Source organism: Giraffa tippelskirchi, chromosome 2, assembly GCF_054371585.1.
Source record: "Giraffa tippelskirchi isolate mGirTip1 chromosome 2, T2T-mGirTip1v1.2.pri, whole genome shotgun sequence".
NCBI lineage: Eukaryota > Metazoa > Chordata > Mammalia > Artiodactyla > Giraffidae > Giraffa > Giraffa tippelskirchi.
The window spans coordinates 137,118,779-137,139,614 of record NC_137276.1 but is presented as its reverse complement, the minus strand read 5'-3'; the positions used below and the strand labels follow the sequence as shown (position 1 = coordinate 137,139,614).

Genomic DNA, 20,836 nt, shown 5'->3' with positions numbered 1-20,836 from the left:
TTGCCAAATACACAGCAAGCACAATGTGAGCAAGACCTGCAGAATGACTTAAGCTCCTATTCTTCTATTTTAGAATCCCATTTAATGTAAATTTCAGGCACATAAATGATGCGTGACTGCAAATTCAGAACCAGGTGGCCTTGTTAAGAGCAGTGTCATCCTGTACATATTTTTTGAAAGCTTTTTCTTGTACTCCTGGTTAGTTTTCAACACTCATGCAGCCCTCTCCCTAACCAGAGCAAGTAATAATAGTAAAGGGCTGTGAGTAGTGAAATGTTGACAGTCTTTGCTGATAATGCAAATAGAGCTTATTTCACATTACTAGGAAGATACAAGCCGCATGGCTGGTTTCTGTCAGTGTATATTTATACAAATACAAAACAGATGCCTTTTCAGGACTTAGCTATTCTGAATATTCTCTCTAGTTAAAAAAAAAAATAAGAAAATGATCCACAGCTGATTCTTGGTCTTATTTGTTTTTCCCAGTTTAGAAGTAAAGGAAGTATTTTTAGCTTACTGAAGCTGTGTCACCACAGGCAATGAAAATATGTGAGCTGGGTTTGTTTCAAAAGGAAAATCTGTTTTGATTCAGCCTTAGGTTAAAAAGTTTTTTTTCTGTAAAATGTGTTGAAATTTACCCATGAATTACTGTTGGTTTGCAAAGTATGGATATTTATTTATTTACTTAGAAGACACTATGGTTTTCTGTGCAGTTCAGTGCACAAAACTATGAAGAACTATGAAGTTCAGTGCAGTTAGATCCAGGGAAATATTTGCCATTTAGGAGTACAATGGCAGGACTGCATTTTCACACTCGTGATAGGAAGGGTGTATATGGTGGAGTACAAGGTTGGTGCCTTATTCTTTTAGTTCAGGAGACTCAAGAGAGCAGGTGCTATCACGTTCACCAAAACATCCTCAGCACTGCACAATGTCTGACCCTGAGGGAGGGTCAATGTATTTATTTATTCACTCAACAAACAAAAATTTACTGTGGTAAGAAAACTAGTTCCAAGCACTTTTGTTTGCTTTCTCAGATTTCATTTCCCTGTCTGCTTTTTTGGAAAAGCCCAAGTAACAACAGTGAAATATTTAACCCAAGCACCACATTTGCTTTCAGTTACCAGCGCTGGAACTCATTGACTGAGGAGGTGCCGATTTCTGAGTCGTGGCCTTTATTTGCAGTATTCTATTTAGAAGATCAGGCTCAGTGTCTTTTCTCCTTTTATTTGCCTTCTTTTGATGGTGGTAGTGGGGGAGAAGGGTAGTACTTGGTATCCAAGACCATTATAGTGCATAGCAGTTGCTTTGCTGCAGGAGATGAAATAAAAAATGTTGTAGCCAGTTTGAATGAGTGACCTTACAGTCCATTTCTTAATTTACTCTTTTGCTATTTCCTTTTGAATTGTGATGCTGCAGCAATTGCAGTATGATTGTGAAGAATTATTTCCCACTCAGATTACAGTTTCTTCTTCTACAGTTTTTCTTTTTTCATACTTCTATTCTGTGGCATTTTATTTTGAATTTCACATCTGCAGGCCATTTAATGATGATTTTCTGATGGCAGGCAGCTTTTCTTCCCTTTTCCAACAACAAATGTCATTTTACTCAGCAGTGCTGTGTACGACCAGCATAGATTTGTTTTTAGGACATTAGCTATGTGATATCTTCAGACTTGTTTAGCTATGTGAGATCTCTTGACCTGGCTTGGATTAAAATCAGTTAATTATGAGTGGCAAAAAAAAAAAAAATGCCGGTTGAAACACTTTTTAGTTTGGCCATGTAATCTGAAGGTGTCATTTGTTAAATGAACATATTTGGGTCATCTTCAGTTTAATAATGGGTTGTACACTAGACATTATTCTAAAAGTAGGTTAAGTCTAACTCCAAGTGCATTTTGGAGTCAAACAGTCTCATAAATAGGAAATGGTGGGGGTGACGTGGTGAAAGTTCAAGACTTGGCAGCGCCCCCTCCACTAAAAAACAAATGTCTGTGTCTGCCAGCCTAGCCTGTCTTCCACCCATAATATTCCTTAATTATACTGAGGTGTAGGGCAGAGGTTACCTCTGGTGGCAGAGGCAGTAGTAACAACCTTTGATTAGCTCAGTGTTTAGCTAACTTAAAAATTAAGAAAAAAACACTTTGGGGGCCACCCACCATTTTCTGTGTCTATAAAGAGTGTCTCAGCTTTGACTGCCCATTAGAATCACCTGGGCAGCTCCCAGGCCTATTGTCACAATCTGTGGGAGTGGAACCCTTCTGGCCGTCTCCCCCGGTGATTCAGTGCAGCAGCCAAGGTTGAGAACCACAGCTCTGTAGTCTTAAGACTGAGCTGATTCACACATTGACTTCACTGGCTTGGCTGAAAAGACATTTGACTTTTTTTTTTTTTTTTTAAACCCAAGCATGTGATTCAAATTCTAGCCCTGCAACTTTTTGTGTGATCTTGGGCCTCATTTTTCTTATTTATATAATGGAGATTAGAATGGCCTATTTCATAAAATACTATGAGGATAAAATAATACCTATTAAGCTTCTGGGCTTCCTTGGTGGCTCAGCGGTAAAGAATCCACCTGCCAACGCACTTAGATCCCTGGGTCGGGAAGATCCCTCGGGGGAAAAAACAGCAACCCACTCCAGTATCCTTGCCTGGGAAATCCCATGGACCGGGGAGCCTGGTGGGCTACAGTCCATAGAGTTACAAAAGAGTTAGACTAAACAACAACAAATGAAGCTCCTAGCATATGCCTAGCACATAGTAGGTACCGCTCATTCACGATTAGCTTTTGTTATCATTACGGTTTCTGTTTAAGAGATTGGACCTCTTTTTCTTCCCACGGTTGCTATGGGTAAAATTTTGAAATTCACAGAATTTGTTTTTATAATTAGCTCCTTTTTTGTTGTACCTAAATGCACATCAAAGAAAATAGGTAGACTGGTGTAAATCCAAGTACTTGACTCTGGAGAAGGGACCCTCCCTGACAGTTTAAAGTTAGAATTCAAGTCTGGTTACTAATTAACTGTATATTATGTCAGATTAGGAGAGGGAGTGATAGCCAGAGATAGGAGTAACCTTGTGCAATAAGATCTGGGAGAGGAATGTAACTATGTAAAAAAAAAATTTTAAGTAGGGTCAGACAGTCCCTAGTTCTTAAAACACTGTATTACATTATTGCAGTGCTCTTGGTCTTCCCAGTGATGACCAGAAACCATCAAGAAAAGGCTCATATGTTGTCTTCTATGCTCCTATTCCCAATCAGTGTATGACAGTTATTTAAAATAAACAGGCTTGGTGCTTAAGGCTGACATGGTTATTTAAGTTAGTTGTCCTTTGCATGGTGTTCCCCTGAGACGTGGGATGACCCATTTACCTGAGCATAAAAGCATGCTGTTTCTGGTTACTCTTTTTCGACCTCCCCTGAATCTGCTTTAAAGAATAAAAAAAGTGTCCTTCAGCTAAGGGCCAGATTTTTTTGTTGTGGTGGTGGTTCTTTCTGTTGTTCTTTCCTCTCCAGTGCCAGGTGCTTGGCATGGTAGGTGCTGAATAAATAGTAGGTCTATACCTATTTGATATTGGCTCTCTGCTGATGAATATGCTTATATAAGGTGGGCAGTGAAATGTAGTGGATGTGGGCTGAGGAGTCAGAGTGCTTGGATTTGATGTCTTGCTATATTTTTCTTTTTTTAACCAGCTGGTGATCTTGGATTCCGCTTCCCAGGTGGTGGCGTGGTGGTAGAGAATCTGCCTGCTAATTCCTCAGTCAGGAAGATCCCCTGGAGTAGGAAATGGCAACCCACTCCAGTATTCTTGCCTGGGAAATCCCATGGACAGAGGAGCCTGGTGGGCTACAGTCTATGAGGTCGCAAGAGAGTCAGACGCAACTTGGCGACTAAACAACAAACAGATACTGTCTATTAAATGGATTTTTTCACTGAAGTACATACATCTTGCGGTTAAAAGGTGAAATTTATCAGCCTGTTTTTGTTTAATTCTCTTCTATTTAAAAAATGGAACAGAAATGACAACTTTTTAAGTTCAGTCAGTTTTATTTGTATATAGAATCCTGCCTTAAAATTCATTCCCTGAATAAAAGATAAAACTTTGGAAAATATGACTCAATTAAGACTTCTGTTAAATATATGTGACATGCACAAATATGTTTGGTTCTGCATATTATACCTGCCTTAGTCATGCCAGTAATGGAACTTGCCAATATTGGTTGACCAGGGAAGAGAATCGCCCATTATCTGTGAGCCTTTTATTTTGCCGTAACTTTTTATTGTATATTGGGGTAAAGCTAATGCCTAGCGTGCTGCAGTCCGTGAGGTGGCAAAGTCAGACACGACTGAGCGACTGAACAACAACAGCAAATCATCTGATTAACAATGTTTTGAGAGTTTCAGGTGAACAGCAAAGGGCCTCAGCCACACAAACACATGTATCGTTCTCCCCTAAATTCCCCTCCTGTCCAGGCTTCCAGGTAACGTTGAGCTGAGTTCCATGTGCTATATAGCAGATCCTTGTTGATTATTCATTTTAAATATAGCACTGTGTACATGACCTTTGGAAACTCCCTAACTATCTCTTCCCCACCATTCCTTCTCCCCCGCAACCCCATGCACCACCGGCAGCAGTAAGTTTGTTCTCTAAGTCGGTGAGTCTCTTTCTGTTTTATAAGTAAGTTCATTTGTATCGTTTCTTTTTAGATTCCATGTATAAGGGGTGAGTGAGCCTTTTAAGTCTCAAGTATGTTGTACAGTTGACTACGTGTTTCCAATCCACGTAGATTGGAAACCTTACTTGAGCTTTTAAAATTCCCTCTTGGCTCACCAAGAGCGTGGACATTAGACTAGGTTTTAGAGACTTAAGGAATGGGTGAATTGGAGTTTGAGAATGAAGACTGAAGCTGAGAGGACCAAAGTGCAGAGAATTTGAGAGGAACCAGAAGATGGAAGAGAGAAAGAGAGGGAAGAGGACTAACATCAGTTTATGACATTTCAGAACACTGGAGAAGATTCCTGCCCACACCTTCATGTCCTCAAAAGAAAAAAATAGGGAATAGTGAAGGGGGTGTGGATTTGGCATCAGATATTGTTTGAATACAACTCCGGTTTTACCAGTGGAGTGACCTTGAGCACACAGGTAACCTCTGTGAACTTTGGTTTCTTCATAGTGCCCTGAGGATAGCAATGTCTATTTTGCACACTTGCATGGACTAGAAATAATACATCGAATGTGACTGGCACGAATCCCAGAGCATGTCCCTATGACATTTACTAGGAAACCAGGACTGCTGTTGCAGTATTAGCATTGTCTGCTTTTCATTTCATTTGCCCTCCGTATTACACCTATAAGGTAACAGTTATTAGCTGTGGTCTAAATGTGGCTCTTTTTGGAGCCATATGCCCAACTTGGCTGAAACTTTAATTTAAGATGCTCTCACTCTGTCTTTTCTACCGTATTGACCCTTTTTTGGTAAGAAAGGACCTGAGAATGCTGTACATGGTAGCAACTAAGTGTTGCTGTTTTTCATTTTGACAACTAAGTGTTCTTATCGTATCACTGAGGACAAAATATTTTTGCTTCTCTTGCCAGTCAGTGGTTTGTGGGTTTTGTAGCTTTGTTTGAAAGTGAAAGTTATGCATAATATAACTGTACTTTAAAATAAAAATGGCCAACTGTATTTTGTCTTTCAAGCCATTAAAGCGAATTTATTTTGACAGAAATTTGGAAATTTCCTCAAAAGAATTAAATTATGTGAAGTACATACCATTTATTGTCTCCCACATTCAGGGGCTGTGCTAAGCGTGATACTTGCATTTTCTCACTTTAACACTGAACCAAGCACTGTGGTGTGAAGGAGCAATCTGAGGCTCAGAGGGGTTAATTAACTTTCCATCGTCAAGGCTGAATCTAATGAATCTGAATTTGGAACCCTAATGTGACTTTGTAGCCTGGGTTCTTTCCACGGTACTACATTGCCCTCAAAATTATTTTAGTGTCTCGTGATGATATTAATGGTTTGAAGAAAGTGGGTTAGGTGGGTCGTGTGAGGATTTAAGATAAAATTTAGAACCAGAAGTAACAAGTCTGATTATTTGATGCAGCATCTCCAGGGTATAGGGCATTTGGTTCAGTTACAGAATGTGATTTTAGTTGATTCTTGAGTTGATTTTAGGTGGTCTGCACATGCTGCTTGAAATAACATAGAATCACATGAGAAACGGCTGTTTTTTTGAATTCCCTTTCAGTGTTTTCTTGACAAGCCAAGGAGGAACTCTCAGTTTGATTCTAGAATCTCTCTCGTGGATATAGATGCTCATTTGTTTTTCTTAAAGAGAGCAGACTTCAGGCAGCCAACAGCCTGATAGCTAGACTTTAATAATTGTTTTGTTGTTTTATTGCATTTAAATTTTACAATTACAGCCCATTGATGCTGTGTAAGTAAGATTTTTCATTTACAAGGTAGTAATGTAAAGTTTCCCTTTTAGAAGTTTATTATAGGGGAAAAAGTGAACATTTGGCATCTCATAGTACCTGTACAGGTTTTACATGCATGAAATAAGAACTCGGAAGTACCTGCATCTCCAAAGTTTAGGAACAGATCAAATCACTTTGTGATACGGACACTAAATTTTACAGTTAAGAAAACAGTTTGGAAGAGGATGAGTCACTAGGTATGTGTCTTAAGCTGAGCCCAGAGTCCACATACACTGACTTCCAGAACCACATAGCATTCCTTACTGCACCCTGCAGCCCCTGGAGACCAGCAGCACCCTCATGGCAGTTTGAGCTGAAATGGGTGTTGCTATTTTTAAACAATGCTATGTAGTTCTGAATGGCACACTTGTGTTCTTTGTTTTTATTGGCCTATGGGTGCTTTTCTAGAGGACATGCCAGCCATTGCCCCACGCTAATAAGCCTCACTAAATAGGCTCATAGCCTGGAGGGATGCAGGTATGAAATAAATTGCTCGTTATAATAGTGTAACATTTTAAAAAATGTTGCTTTAGCTATTTTTCATATATACAATGTCATAATATGATAGGTAATGAATAGAAAGATGTGCTGTCACTCTGAAGGATGAGGCATTTTAGAACATTTGAATAACACCATTTCCTTTCCTTTGAGAATAGTGAATTTAAGAAAAATGTGTTATCATTTTAGGAGAGTCAAACATTTCATTTCCTATTTCACATCTCATTTAAAGCCTCTTTTTAAGTGGAATTTTTGTTTAGAAAAACAAAAATAATTGCAAATCAAGGTATGTAAGAGAACTTTGACATTTTTTATATGCTCTAGACAATAGCTATGATCCTATAAAATATTCTAAATATAGATTAAAAATGGGAAGTTGATAAATTGGTTATTTAGTTTGATTAGTGTAGAACAGTTTATTAAGCTTCACATTAGTGACATTTACTATTATAAATCTATACTTCCTACTGCATTGACCTCTCAACCTAATAACAAATATTTGGAGGGAATTTTAAAAAGGACTTTATATCCTTTATAAAGATTTGTTTCTGAAAAACATGTTAAATTGTACTGATGTTAAACATCACTTTTATTAGAAAATGAAAAAAATCCTCCTTATAGGTAAGTGTCAGCTCAAAATCCAGAAGTCATCTAAATTTTATCTGGGTGTGGGTACAACTCCTTGGATATAGTTCCTCAAGTATAACTTCTCAAGTTCAATTCCTCTTCATTGATGGATCTGTGAAACTAAACCTCAACTCAAGCAACATACAACAGTGGAGCAGGCATAAGATACCTACATATTCTTATTCAAAAAAGGGCAAAGTACAAGGTATGTAGGAGTGCTGGTCCATGAAAATTCTGAAATCCAGTTAGGCAAATGTTCCTCAGCTAGGTTCAGGCCTGGGAATAATCCTTCATGGTTCTTGATTCTACCCTGTGGACTATTGAGTTATCCTTCCTTTTCATGAAGGGTGGTATGTGTTTACAGCTGAGTTTTCTCAGCCTGTTTCTTGCCTGTAGAAAGTTGGGGATTTGTGGTGTTTTTTTATTTAGGACCCTCTCCATGCCTTCCAGTCAAAACTGGCAGTGTTTCTCCTGATAAAATCCTCTCAAAACTTTTGTGGGCCTCCTGTGAAGCTTATTGAGGTTTACTCTGTTAGCCAAAAAACACACCCATCATAGAGATGATTCCTTCTCTCCCTTGGCTTTCTGCAGAAATAAAGGAGAGACAATGCCCTTTAACTTAGCAAAACCCTGTTGATAGAACCTGTGTTAGGTGAGCTTGATTAAGGAAACTCACACTTAAGAGGACCTGTGAGTCACACCCTTAAAAGTTGTAGGAGATCTTATAGTCTGATTGAATAATACTCTGACATGCCACATTTCCCAGGGCTTACCAAAAGGATTTCAGAAGCTACAGCCTTGACCTCACTTCACACTTTTTTTCAGACAGTTCCCTAGAAATGATCTTTGGTTGGAAACTATTTCTTGATTTTAGCGTTACTGAGAATCTTCAAAACCTTCAAGTCTTGTGTTTTTTGTTTAGTGATCCCTCCCCCAATTTATCTTCTCACAGGTTTCCCTAAACAGCAAGAAGAAACCAGGTAGCCTTTTCAGTACTTTGCTGGGAAATCTCCTCAGCTAAATCACACGGTTCATTTGGCACTTTTTAAACATCTCATCTAACTGCACAAATCTGCAGATCACGTAACTACATGTTAAGTGTCAGTATTGTTAAATCTTCTGCCACTATGTAATTTCTAGTTTCCAATAAGATTTTCTTCACTTTCATTCATGCCCTTATTAGAAATCTCTTCAAAGTCCAAAGTTCTATGAACAATGTGTTCGAGATAGTTTTCACTTTGACTCATGCTCTTCTTAGGCCCACTACACAATTCCATAGCCACTACCATCATTTAGATTTTTGTCATGGCAGCACTCTGCTTCCAAAATCTGGATTAGTTATCCTGCTGAATAGCAAATTACCCCCAGACTGAATTGATTTTGAACAACAAATACTATCACAGTTTTTGCTGGAAAGGAATTGACTTAGCTAAGTGATTCAAGATCTCTCAGGATGTTGGAGTCAAACTTCTGATCAGGGTTGTGTGTACTGTGCTGTGATTAGTCACTCAGTCATGTCTGCCTCCGGAGAAGGCAATGGCGTCCCACTCCAGTACTCTTGCCTGGAAAATCCCATGGACGGAGGAGCCTGGTAGGCTACAGTCCATGGGGTCGCTAAGAGTCGGACACGACTGAGTGACTTCACTTTCACTTTTCCCTTTCATGCACTGGAGAAGGAAATGGCAACCCACTCCAGTATTCTTCCCTGGAGAATCCTAGGGATGGCGGAGCCTGGTGAGCTGCCGTCTATGGGGTCGCACAGAGTCGGACACGACTGAAGCGACTTAGCAGCAGCAGCAGCATGTCCGCCTCTTTATGATCCCTTGAGACTGTAGCTCACCAGTCTTCTCAGTCCATGGAATTCTGCAGACAAGAATACTGCAGTGGTTTGCCATGCCCTCATCCAGGGGATCTTCCCAATCCAGGGATCAAACCCACGTCTTCCGCATTGCAGGCGAAATCTTTACCGTCTGAGCCACCAGAGAGTCAGGGTTGTAGTCATCTCAAAATTTGACCAGGACTGGAGAATTTGCCTCAGAATTCACTAGTGTGGTTGCTGGCAGGCCTCAGAAGATCCAATTCTAGTCTCACTCTTCCAGGGCTTTCCAAAGGAATTTCCATGGTTCCAACCTGGAACTTTCAGCAGAATAGTTGGCTTCCCTCAAGGCAAGAGATCGAAGAGCAACAGCCAGGGAGAGAGTTTGTATGAACCCAGGATGAACATGAAAGGATTTTAATAACCTAATCTTGAAGGTATAACTCACAACTTCCTGCCCTATTCTGTTCATTACTGTTGAATCACCAAGTTTAGCCTGTGCTCAAGGGTAAGAATAACAGAATGCAAGAATCATCTGGGGCTATCTTACTAGCTGCCTGCCACAATGTAAGAATGTCATTGTCATTGTTGGAAATATCCTTACCAAAGTCATCTTTGAGTACTTGCTATATGACTTCCCTGGTGGCTCAGACAGTAAAGTGTCTGCCTACAATGCGGGAGACCCAGGTAAAATCCCTGAGTTAGGAAGATCTCCTGGAGAAGGAAATGGCAACCCACTCCAGTATTCTTGCTTGGAAAATCCCGTGGATGGTGGAACCTGGTAAGCTACAGTCCATGGGGTCGCAAAGAGTCGGACACAACTGAGCAACTTCACTTTCATTTTTCACTTATGTACCAGGTACTGTTCTAAATTATATTTTTGGATTATCCAGTGTAATTGTAATTTTCTAAAAAATGTTTTACTGTATATTAAAATGTGATTTACCATTTAATTTGACATAGTAAAAAATGACATTTGAGATCATGGCACCTTAGAGGGAAATTATCTGGTCTTTATCTGACCAGGAAGAATTCAAATTAAGAGATTTCCAGGTAACTCTCTGAAGTATAAACCTAACTAGGAGGCTGTTAAGGGAAATCCCAAAGTTGAAGCCATCCTGTCCTTCAGTTCAGTTCAGTCACTCAGTTGTGTCCGACTCTTTGACTCCATGAATCGCAGCACGCCAGGCCTCCCTGTCCATTACCAACTCCCAGAGTTTACCCAAACTCATGTCCACTAAGTCAGTGATGCCATCCAGCCATCTCATCCTCTGTCGTCCCCTTCTCCTCCTGCCCCTAATCCTTCCCAGCATCAGGGTCTTTTCCAATGAGTCAACTCTTTGCATGAGGTGACCAAAGTATTGGAGTTTCAGCTTCAACATCAGTCCTTCCAATGAACACCCAGGATTGATCTCCTTTAGGATGGATTGATTGGATCTCCTTGCAGTCCAAGGGACTCTCAAGAGTCTTCTCCAACACCACAGTTCAAAAGCATCAATTTTGCGGCACTCGGCTTTCTTCACCGTCCAACTCTCACATCCATACATGACCACTGGAAAAACCATAGCCTTGACTAGATGGACTTTTGTTGGCAAAGTAATGTCTCTGCTTTTAAATATGCTGTCTAGGTTGGCCATAACCTTCCTTCCAAGGAGTAAGCATCTTTTAATTTCATGGCTGCAATCACCACCTGCAGTGATTTTGGAGCCCAAAAAAATAAAGTCTGACACTGTTTCCACTGTTACCCCATCTATTTCCCATGAAGTGATGGGACCAGATGCCATGATCTTAGTTTTCTGAACGTTGAGATTTAAGCCAACTTTTTCACTCTCCTCTTTCACTTTCACCAAGAGGCTCTTTAGTTCTTCTTCACTTTCTGCCATAAGGGTGGTGTCATCTGCATATCTGAGGTTATTGATATTTCTCCCGGCAATCTTGATTGCAGCTTGTGTTTCTTCCAGCCCAGCGTTTCTCATGATGTACTCTGCATAGAAGTTAAATAAGCAGGGTGACAATATACAGCCTTGACGTACTCCTTTTCCTATTTGGAACCAGTCTGTTGTTCCATGTCCAGTCCTCACTGTTGCTTCCTGACCTGCATACAGGTTTCTCAAGATGGAGGTCAGGTGATCTGGTATTCCCATCTCTTTCAGAATTTTCCACAGTTTATTGTGATCCACACAGTCAAAGGCTTTGGCATAGTCACTAAAGCAGAAATAGATGTTTTTCTGGAACTCTGTTCCATGGCTGATTCATGTCAATGTATGGCAAAAACTATTACAATATTGTAAAGTAATTAGCCCCCAACTAAAATAAATAAATTTATAAAAAAAAAAAATAAAGAGCATTAGTTGCATGAATAGTAATTTCAACTTGTTCATTCATTCCTATTTTGAAAGTCAAGTTTTAAATATTATAATACATGAGGTATTCTTTTGTGCTATTGATAAAATTAAAAAATAGAGCCTATAGGCGTATTATGAAAACATCATTAAATGTTCTGAACAATTGCAATTTCAAATTCATACTCTGGCCTCACTCTTCCAAACATACGTTAGTAGTTAGATACTTGAGTTGAATATTTCTATTTTCCATTTTACTTCCATTGTACTTTCCTAAACAGATTTCTGTAAGAGGTGGGATCATCAGGAAGTGGATAGAAAATACTTTGTCCAAATGTTTGAAGCCGTACTCCACTTAAAAATCAAGGGGAGTTTCCATTCTTGTAAGTGAGAATTTGCTGTTGAATATCTGGCTATCAGTGATCGTCTTCCTGCCCCTGCTACTGTCTATGTGGGTGCCAGATTGCTGCCATGATCTTCACTGTTAGGCTAGGTTGCTGTGGACCTCATGTCTTGGTGATACTTCATAGACTGAAGTCCCTTGAGACATGGTCTCCATTCTCTGTCTGAACACGTAGAAAATTCCCTATGTGTTCTATAGGGCACCGTGTAGTTCTTAGGGAGACTTACAGTCTGCATGTTGTATTTTTCTTTTTTACCTTTTGCTACTCTGGTTGGTTAGGGTCCGTATGGATTAAGCCAGAGGATGCTCTTTTCTGTTGATACTGCTCAAGGAAGCAGTAGCTACTAACTCGGTTAACTAGAAAGATGGCATTTATGAGTACATATGAGACCCTGTTTTTAGCCTCCAAGAAGTCTTCATCTGAGGCTCCCACAGTAGCAATACTCTGAGCAGAGGCTGAGCTTTTAAAGAAAGACTGCTTTATTTTTATGGTAGGCCTCCAGCTGATCTCAAAACTGCCTCCTACCAGGCTACAACTCAGTCCTAAGACCATGCTGTGTGTCTTGGCTGTGACCCTCTCTTCCTCAAGGGTGGCGTTTTAAATTTGGAATCAGTGAGAGGTCCATGAACTTTCTGAAAATGTATGTCAATTTTGTATATGTGCCTTTTTCCAAGACAGAAGTCATAGCTTTTATCAGATCCTCAAAGCATCAGTGACCTGAAAAAGGTTAAGAACCACTGCTTTAGGGCAAATTCCTCCTTCTGAGGTTTTTTTAAGTCCATCTTGGAATTTGACCTCCTCTGGTTCTATCTCATGAATCCTTTGGAAAGTGGCCCTGTTTGTAATGGGGTTGTCAATGCTCAATGCTGTTCCTCTAAAGCCCAAATCCCCACCACCCCCCTTAAGTGTAAGAATCCTGATTAGAGATTTAAATGACATCTCATAAATTGCATTCCTAGAATCTACTAGTAATTGCTTGTTGCTGTTGAGTCTTTACGTTGTGTCCAACTCTTTTTGTGGACCCCAGGAACTGTAGCCCATCAGGCTCCTCTGTCCATGGGATTTCTCAGGCAAGAATATTGGAGTGGGTTGCCATTTCCTTTTCCAGGGGACTTCCCAACCCAGGGATCGAAACTTCGTCTTCTGCATTGGCAGGAAGATTCTTTACCACTGAGCCACCTGCAAAACCCATTAGTAATTGCTTATTAAATAATAAAAGAATGTCTTGTTATCACATGAGAAATTTAGGCTTTTCAGATTGCTTTATATTCATAATATTTAAAGCAATGTGCAACAATTATTTTAAATTTGGGGAAACAGAAATCACACAGCAAGACAGTGACGCACTTGGGATTGATGCTCAAATTACTTGAATCCTAATTCAGGGCTTTTACTCATCCTCAGTTTCCAAAGGTACATCACCCTGGAACTCTTGATAAAAGGAGGTTTTGACAGTATCTGTTCACAAAATAGTTTCTGACTTTGCCGCCTCAGAATTAAGAATATCCCCAGATGGTGACTCAGCACGACTTGAGAACTTGTCTCCTTGGGGCCCACCTGCCATCCTCCATCACTTTCCATCTCTGGGTCCATGGAAGGTACTGCTGGCTGCTCATGCTCCCACTTCCTGCTCCACTCTGCAGCTTTCCACTCACTGTCGGTGGCATGTTTCCTTGCTCCTTTCTGCATCACACGTGCCCTGGAGGATGGAGGCAGGCTCCATAGGGTTGGATCCCAGGGTAATAAGAATGATAGTCACCGTAGTGAACTTGGCTCCACCACACTTCTCATCTCTCTCTGACACGTTGTCCTTGGTCCAAAACAGGGGCTTGAGCAGTCCCTTACCTTTGGATGGTTCTTTCTCAGACTCCTCCACAAGCTGGAGTATAGACAGGGCTAAGCCCACACCCAGATCCTGCTGTTGGAACTTTCACCACAGGCTGTGTACCTTCACCTTGACTTCACAGGGGGGCTTTGAAGTTCTCCGCTCAACTGGTTCTCCAGCTGTGTTTTTTAGCTTCCAGATGTAGAAGCCAAATCACTCCTAAATAAGTTACAGATTGGAAAAGCAGGAAAGAATGTTTGTAGAAACCAGGTTACAAAGAGAAACATATGGATATGTTTTGGTTTGGTCCACACAGTGCCTGGAAAAATTTCAAGGTAGTTGTCTACATGGAAAAAGAAAGATATTTTATGTAAACATCTAGATTTCAGACTGTTTGAAAAGTTATAGGATCTCTTGACCCTGAGCTGCATTCTTGTGTGGCTTGTGCTTTGAGTGCAGCATGCGGGCTTCAGTTGGCAAAAAATATCCACTGGAATTCTTCCTCTCGAATAACTTATTTAGTTTATCAATGAAAAAGGCAAGCCTCAGAGAGATCAAATGACTTGACATCTGTGCCATCCCATGTGGTAGCCACTGGTGCTGCGTGGAAAACGCACTGAAAGTGCAGCTAGTATATGACTGAGTGGAATTTCATATTTTAATTTATTTAAGCTTAAAACTTAAAGCTGAAGCACTGTGAAATATTTTTCAGTTAAGCACAGCTTTATTGTTTTGGTGGTACTATATTTCGATTAACTCTTGGGTCATGTTAGATATCATTGGATTATTAGATATTAATAATTATTAATTATTAGATATTATTGCAATGCATGTATACTTTGTACTTTTTAAAATGTGGCTGCAGAAATCTAAAAATTGCAAATGTGGTTCATGGTGTATTTTTGTTGGTTGATGACAGAGGTTACACAGCTGTTGGTGGAAAATCTGAAATATGTCAGCTGATATCTACAGTTCTAACCATATTTTTTCTTTATTATCAATACTTTATAAAATGTTGCCCAAATTTTCTTCTAATTCTCAAAACCTTTTCATTGTACCAGACAAGCTCACAAACTCCTCTAGGAGTTTGTTTTTCCTCATTCTTGCATGGCACATGATACAGAGGTGACTTTATGCAAATACAAATTTAGCTTTGTGTATTATAGTGATCATGTAGTAAAGGTAATTTTAAAGACAATGCAGTTAATGTTCATGATATTTAAAGGCTAAAATTATTTTCTCATTTTAAGTGATACCATTAGTTGTCTCTGAATTATTTAAGAAAATAATTTTTAACACATTCAAAATAACATTGTATTTGATTTTGTCACAAATGTATATTAGTCTAAAATTAGTTGCATATTATATCTCATTGTATAACCAGCAACCTGATGAAAACACAACACCACCAGCATCCCAGAAGTTTCCTTGAGCCCCTTGCAGTCATGAACTGTTCCTCACTCCCAAAGGATAATTGCTATGAATTGATTTTGCCTGTTGTTATACTTTACATAAATGAAATCAAACAAATGAATCAAACAGTTCTTTTTCTTAACATTGTGAGATTCATCCAAGCTATTACATGTAGTTATAAATTGTTCACTTCGTTTAGTGTGCCATCTTATAAGTCTATCACAATTTATCCATTCTATGATTGATAAGCATTTGAGTAATAGGTCTGCTGCTATGAATGCTCTAGTTCCTTTTGACTTTTTAAGGGCTAGCAACTACTTGATGTCCTCAATGACTATAGCTTAAGGTCTATTTTGAGTGCATTTGCCAAGTTGTTATTTTATTATTTCCCCTCTACTAGTGCTAATTTAATATCCTTATGCATCCTGTCTGTATACACTGGACTATTACCACTACAAATTAAAAAATATGACCAAAAATAAAAGCAACTAAAACTTAACATTCAAAACGCAAGCGTTGGTGTCATTGTAAAGCTGCCTAGGGATCTGTCCAGATGTGAGCTGGCTTATCTTTTCTCTGTTCACCATCATTTGTGCTTTTCTGATACATTCTTTTTCCATTTGTACTGTGTAAAAGGGTCATTTTAAAGTAATTATTTATAAACTTAAAATTACATCAGGCCCGATTCCTCCTTTTTGCTAATTTCCTGAAACATGTTCACAATCCCCTGATTTGGGAACATTGCCTCTCACTGGAAGTGTGCAGAGGATAGCTAAGCATTTGAGAGGAGTGTTACCGAGTTAACTCTGATATCTGGTGGGTTGTTGAACTAGCCTTAAGAATATTTTTAAACTAGAATAATGTCATTTTTAAATTCTGAGATGCTAGCTTAAGTGAGCAATAATGAAAATAAGAATTATTTGTAGTGACATGCTCAGCAATTTATTAGTACACAGTTCACACTAGAGTTTGCTTTATTACATATAAATGGCTAAAAAGGCAATGATGTTCTTGGAATTGATTGATGAACATTCATTAATGTTACTTTTATAACTTGTCTTAATAGAACATGTGTCTTGCAATGCTACAGTTTGTCTTTGTACAAATTATGATAGAAAAAAATTAATAAGATATTTATGTTAACCAAAATCTACCCTAGTTTTTTAAAAGAATAGATTTCTAAATCACTGAGGAGTATATCCTCCTAGCCACAGAATTAATAGATATTTCCTATCTTGTGATTCAGGCAGGCCCTAGAAGTATTAGTATTCAAAAGTAATAAGCTTTTATGTACTAAACTCTTCTTTAATTCCAATTTTTTAGTGATTTATACTGACTCCTGTCCCCAACACTACTTAGTTCACACCTGTGAAATTTCGAAGGGACACTATTCAGTAACTGCTCAAAAAACCATATGGATGGTTCTGGAATCTTATCAGGTAGTTATGGAGATACTTGCAGTTCACTTAGAGAATTGCTTAGTAGAGACATCTGAGGTTAAAAAATTATAACTTGGGTTTCTTAAAATATAGCCCATTTAATATATTATAGTTTATTTCTGAAAAATTAGACTACATAGAACAAATGTCTTTCCATGACATTTTCTTTAATTTTTTTTAATTAAAAAGATTTCTGATTCTGTTTTCTGAAACAGAAGATAGTCAAGGAAAATTACTGTTATTAATTTAGGATGGGTAATCCAAAGAGGTGTGATTTGATGCAACTAATGTTATATGAGTAGCCATATAAAGATACTGAACATCAGTATTTTTTTGTTTCGTAACAGTTTAAAAGTCTGTTACTTAAAAGAACAGACATATTCATGATTACTGCTTGTCTGTGGTTTGAACATTGTGGTTTGGACTTGACCTGGCCTGATTTATCTGGACCTAAGGGGTAGACGAACTTGGAACTGGCTCACTGTCTTTTTGTCACCTCATTGGCCAAGCAAGACGCATGGTTAGTCCCAACACTGGTGGATTGCAGGGCGGAAGAATACTCTGCCCACAACAGTAAGCACCTCTATGTGGTTGGCAGGGTGTGGATATATAATTACAGTAATGAAGGTTAAAAAGTTTGGAGTGATGACCTCATCTACCAGAATCAATTTCAAAATTGATACAGTGTGAGATAAAAGAAGAAAGCTTCTTTCATTTGAAGAAACATTTTATGGTGATTTGACATAGACTTTTTCAAAGGTTAACATTGATTAACATAAAGAGTCAGACATAGCAACTAAACAACAACAAAAACCACAGTTTTAATCATATTTGGTTTTCTAGGCAAAAGGTATGAGTTCATAATGAAAAGACATGTAGCAGAAATTATAAACAAAAGGCAACAGGTAAATATGTTCCTTTTTTCTTCAGTCAACAAGCTTTTCTGAAGCACCTGCTGTCCACACGCTTTCTCAGAGGATATAATTTTATAGGTGCTGCCATTAAGAGAAAGAATGTAAATGAAGTATCCTTTAAAGCTGAAGGCTTATCTGTTTGGTTTTTATGCCTGCTCTTTCAGTGGCATAGAATTAGTAGAACTTCTCTGCTGAAGTATTTCAATGTTTAATATGGTGATTTTAGCAGCAAAAGCAGATGTGATAAAATATAGGATTCAATCTTACATACTAGTTTATAAGGGTTTTTTGAAAAACTAGAACAATTTAGAACATGGACTCATGGATAAATTTGGGCATTTAAAATTTTTTGTAGACTTCTTGTAGATATTCAAATAATGCTTGGCTTTTAAAAAAATATTCATTATATATTCACATGGATTCTCTTCTTTAAAAAATTAAATGAAAAATTATGCCACTAGTATTTGTTTGAAGGTTCTAGCACCTACTATGAGAGAAGGCAATGGCACCCCACTCCAGTACTCTTGCCTGGAAAATCCCATGGACAGAGGAGCCTGGTAGGCTGTGGTCCATGGGGTCGCTAAGAGTCGGACACGACTGAGCGACTTCACTTTCACTTTTCCCTTTCATGCACTGGAGAAGGAAATGGCAACCCACTCCAGTGTTCTTGCCTGGAGAATCCCAGGGACGGCGGAGCCTGGTGGGCTGCCGTCTATGGGGTCTCACCGAGTCGGACACGACTGAAGCAACTTAGACTTAGACTTCTAGCACCTACTATGGCAACTATATCTTTTTATACCCAAGGCTTTATATGTTTATACCTAAGGCTTTGGGGGAAAACTATGGAAAATTGAGAGAAATGGATGGCCTTTTTGTCAGTCTTTCTGTTTTTCTTTCTATATTTTAATAGATATATCTAATTTTAAGCATTTCTTCAAAATACCCTCATTTTTCAAGTTGCATATTTTTTTTTTTACTTTTTAAATAATCTTTTATTTAGTTATTTTTGGCTGTACTAGGTCTTCGTTGCTGTGCAGGCTTTTCTCCAGTGAGTTGGGGCTACTCTAGTCACAGCATGTAGACTTCTCATTGCGGTGCCTCCTCTTGTGGCAATAGTTGCAGCACATGGGCGCAGTAGTTGTGGCTTTGGGGCTCTAGAGCTCGGGCTCTGTACTTGTTGCACATGGGCTTAGTTGCTCTACAGCATGTGGGATCCTCAGACCAGGGATTGAACTAGTGTCCCCTGCTTTGCCAGGCGGACTCTTAACCAGTGGACCACCAGGGAAGCCCTACATATTTACTAATTCCTTCCATTTAATGTGAGATTGTGTATGATTATATGTATGTGTCTATATATATCTAATCACTTAAGAATGATATTGGTCTTTAGTTACATAACCCTAGTAGCAATTTATTTATATTTTTACTTTTTAAAGCTTGATTCCTCATGTTTCAGCTTGAGAATATCAGAATTTTTTGCTAAGAAAGGGAAGCTGAAGGCTGGTCCCTCAGTACACAAATAATGGCCTTAATTTGGAGATAGTTAATTTCCTGTGAGTCGTCCTGACATGCTTTTTGTGCTTACACTAGAAGAAGCAGTAAGAAGAGGCAGATTTTTTTTTTTTCAACAAGTTTATTTCTGTACTTTTTGTGAACAATGCCTGCTTAGAAAGTTTTCAGAGTAGGAACATGCAGATTCTTGTTAAGCACCAGTTAGTGAAACTAATACTCTGTGAAACCAGTGAATAATTGGCCAGTTACCATGTATTTATTCTTTAACTTACTTAAAGAAATACTTCTTGTTATTAACTTTGTTCCTTTGGAAATATGTTGATGTGGAAAGAAAATCTGGCTTTGGTTTTCCTTCATCTCTTTTTTTAATTTATTTTTTAACTCTGCTAATTGATTGCTTGGCTTCAATTGGAACAGACACCAAAAAGAACATTTCTGAGTAATTATTTTGTAAAGAGAAGAGTCTTACCAGGCCCCGTAGCATTTTAACTGCAAGAAATTACAGTTTTTTAACTATCATACCCAGAATTATGTCTTGAACTTTGAATTGTATCTCATTCGATTATATCTAATTTCTCCTCTTTCTAGGTCTGTTCTGGTGTTATCCAGGTCGCTCAAAAAACCTACTGGCATAGTGTAGACTACATGGATTATTTTTTATATTTGTGTTGACTCTACTTTCAAAATACATATCCTGCCTCTTACTAATCTGTACTATTTCTATTTCTAACATCCTAGTCTGATTCACTGTGCTGTCTTGATTGGGCTGATTGCAGTAGGCTTCTACCTGGTTTTCTTGCTTCTACCCTTACCTCCCACAAGGTAGCTCAGTAGTTGATAAAGATTATTCTTTGTGAAATATAAGTTAGGTAATGTTATTTCCCATTTCTCTGTAGAGGAACTTTTCTATTGCCACTTAGTTGCACCAGGTTTCCAACCACATGGACCTTTTAGCTGTTGCAGTGACCCTCCAAGCTCACAGCCTTCTCGGAGTCTTTAAACCTGCTATTCCCTCTATGTGGTTGCTTCTTCCCTGAGAATCTCTTCATCATTGACTGACTTTTTTTATTCAGGCCTCAGCTTTGATGTCAGCTCCTACAAAGGTAGCTGTGTTAGCTGTGTATTGCTCCATAACAAATTATCCCTAAACTTAACACTTTCAAGTAAGAAACACATGTAACCATTAACTATTCCACACATTTTCCTGAGGGTCACGAATTGGTGGACCCAGACATTTGGCTGGGCTGTAGTTGACTCAGGAGGAAGCTGCTGGCAGGCTTCAGCTTCTCACTATTGGTCAGATAACTCCATTTTTGCAAGGGAATGTCCCACCATAGATTGCCTGAGCATCCTCCTGATGTGGCATCCCCCACAGAGTGAGGCATCTAACAGAGGAAGAGCCCAACACAGAAGCCAGTCTTTTGTAATCTAATCCACTTGTATTGGATGCTGTTAGTCACACAGACCATCCCTGGTACAGTGTTGGAGCAGAGTACACAAGGGTGTGATTACCAGGAGGTTGGGGGTGTCATAGGGAGCCATCTGGAAGGCTGGCTACTATAGC

The 20,836-nt window shown here is 38.9% G+C and overlaps 1 protein-coding gene across 8 annotated transcripts in view; it reads left to right on the top strand.

Annotated features, from left to right (window-relative positions):
* The window catches only part of GOLIM4 (golgi integral membrane protein 4), an 82,684-nt gene that overhangs the window by 1,646 nt on the left and 60,202 nt on the right, over nt 1–20,836 (top strand). The window lies entirely within an intron of this gene.